Consider the following 3,043-nt stretch of genomic DNA (forward strand, 5'->3'; position numbering starts at 1 on the left):
TTTACCAAGCATGATATCATTCTCCAGGGAATGGTCCCTTCTGACAACATGACCAAAGTAGGTGAGATGAAGTCTGGCCATTCTCACTTCCAAAGGAACACTCTGCCTCCACTTCATCTAGGACAGATTTGTTAATTCCTCTGGCAGTACATGGTACTTTCAGTGTTCTTCACCAACACCATAACTCAAAAGCATCAACTCTTCTTCGGTCTTCCATTGTCCCAGCTCTCACATGCATAAGAGGTGATTGAAAATACCATGGCTTGGGTTAGGTGCACCTTAGTCTTCAAGGAGACATCTTCACTCTTTAGCACTTTAAAGAGGTCTTTTGCAGCAGATTTGCCCGGTACAATACATCATCTGTTTTCTTGACTGCTGCTTTCATTGGTGTTGGTTGTGGAAACAAGTAACATGTAATCTTTGACAACTTCAACCATTACTCCATTTATCATGATGCTGCTTATTTGTCCAGTTGTGAGGATTTTCATTTTCTTTATGTTGAGGTGTAACCCATATTGCAGATTCCAGTCTTTAATCTTCATCTACAAGTGCTTTAAGTCACCTTCACTTTCAGCAAGCAAAGTTGTGTCATCTGCATATCGCAGGTTGTTAATGAGTCTTACTCCAATCCTGATGCCATGCTCTTCTTCATATAGTCCAGCTTCTCTGATTATTTGCTAAGCATACAGATTGAGTAAGTATGGTGAAAGGACACAATCCTGATGCACTCCCTTCCTGATTTTAAAACCACACAGTATCTCCTTGTTTTGTTCAAACGACAGCCTCCTAGCCTATATGTAGGTTCCTCATGTGCACAACCAAGTGTTCTGGAATTCCCATTCTTCTCAATGTTATCCATAATTTGTTATGATCCACAAAATTGAACGCTTTTGCATAGTCAATAAAACACAAGTAAACATCTTTCTGGTATTCTTTGCTTTCAGCCAAGATCCATCTGCATCAGCAATGATATCCCTCATTCCACATCCTCTTCTGAATCCAGCTTGCATTTCTGGAAGCTCTCTATCAATATATTGCTATTATTGAATTATCTTCAGCAAGATTTTACTTGAGTGTGTATCAGGGATATTGTTCAATAATTTCCACATTGTGTGGGATCACCTTCCTTTGGAATGGGTACAAATATGGATCTCTTCCAGTCAGTTGGCCAGGAAGCTGTCTTCTAAATTTCTTGGCAAAAACAAGTAAGTCTTTGCCAAGCACAGCATCATTTGTTGAAACATCTCAGTGGGTATTCTGTCAATTCCTGGGGCCTTGTTTTTTGCCAATTCCTTCAGTGGAGCTTCCATTTCTTTCTTCAATACCATTGGTTCTTGATCATATGAAATGGATAAACATTGACTGATTATTTTTGTACAGTGACTTTGTGTATTCCTTCTATCCTCTTTTGATGTTTCCTGCATCATTCAATATTTTGCCCATAGAATCTTTCAGTATTGCAACCCGAGGATTGAATTTTTTCTTCAGATCTTTCAGCTTGAGAAACACTGAGCATGTTCTTCCCATTTGGTTTTCTAACTCCAGGTCTTTGTGCATTTCATTATAATAATTGACTTTGTCTTCTCAAGCTGCTCTTTGAAATCCTCTGTTCAGCTCTTGTCATTTCTTCCATTTACTTTAGCTACTCTCTGTTCAAGAGCAAGTTTCAGAGTCTCTTCTGACATCCATTTTGGTTTTTCCTTCCTTTCCTGTCTTTTTAATGACCTTTTGCTTTCTTCATGGATGATGTCCTTGACCTCATCCCACAATTCCTTTGGTGTTCAATACATCAAATCTGTTGATCAGATGGTCTCTAAATTCAGGGGGGATATAATCAAAGTCATATGTTGGCTCTCATGGACTTGTTTTAACAGCCTTCAGCTTCAACTTGAACTTGCATATGAGCAGTTGATGGTCTGTTCCACAGCCATTTCCTAGCCTTGTTTTGGCTGATGATATGGAGCTTCTCTATCGCCTCTTGCCACAGATGTAGTCTATCTGATTCCTGTGTACTCCGTTTGGCAAAGTCCACATGTGTAGCAACATTTTATGTTGTTGAAAAAAGGTATTTGCCATGAATAAGTCACTGGTCTTGTGAAATTCTATTGTGTGATCTCCAGAGTTATTTCTATCACCAAGGCCATATTTTCCAACTACCAGTGATTCTTCTTCATTTGCAACTTTTGCATTCCAATCACCAGTAATAATCAATACATCTCAATTGCATGTTTGGTCAATTTCAAACTGCAGAAGTTGGTAAAAATCTTCAATTCCCTCATCTTTGGCCTTGGTGGTTGGTCTGTAAATATGAATAAACAGTAGTATTAACTGGTCTTCCTTGTAGGCATATGGGTATTATTCTATCACTGACAGCATTGTACTTCAGGAAACATCTTGAAACATTCTTTGTGATAATGAATGCCACACCATTCCTCTTCAATTCATCATTCCTGGCATAGTAGAACATACAGTTGTCTGGTTCAAAATGGCCCAAAACAGTCCATTTTAGCTCACTAATGCCTAGGATATCGATTTTTATGCATCCCATTTCATTTTTGACAACTTCCACTTTTCCTAGATTCATACTTTGTACATTCCATGTTCTGATTATTAATGGATGTTTGCAGTTGTTTCTTCCCATTTTGAGTTGTGCCACATCAGCAAATGGAGATCCCAAAAGCTTTCTTCCATGCACATCATTAAGGTCGACTCTATTCTGAGGAGGTAGCTCTTCCTCAGTCATATTTGGAGAGTCTTCTGTCATGAAGGGCTCATCTTCCAGCACTGTATCAGACAATGTTTCAGGGCTATTCATAAAGTTTTCCAGTAATTTATTGGACAGTGTTTCATTGCTATACATAAGGTTTTCACTAGCCAATTCTTTGATAAGTGAATAGCCCTTTCCTTCTTCCTAGTCTGTCTTAGTTTGGAAGCTCCACTGAAACCTGCCCACCATGGGTGACCCTGCTTGTATTTGAAATACCTGTGACATAGCTTCTAGCCTCACAGCAACATGCAAGCCACCAGTCAATAAACTGACAGA

General features: G+C 39.0%; 1 protein-coding gene across 1 annotated transcript in view; it reads right to left on the reverse strand.

Moving 5' to 3' along the window:
* BST1 (bone marrow stromal cell antigen 1) overlaps positions 1 to 3,043 on the reverse strand; it is a 46,842-nt gene that overhangs the window by 23,603 nt on the left and 20,196 nt on the right. The gene's annotated exons all lie outside the window — the stretch shown is intronic.

The sequence above is a fragment of the Orycteropus afer genome, unplaced genomic scaffold, assembly GCF_000298275.1.
Source record: "Orycteropus afer afer isolate SDZICR_OR568_19922 unplaced genomic scaffold, OryAfe1.0 scaffold00262, whole genome shotgun sequence".
Taxonomy (NCBI): domain Eukaryota; kingdom Metazoa; phylum Chordata; class Mammalia; order Tubulidentata; family Orycteropodidae; genus Orycteropus; species Orycteropus afer.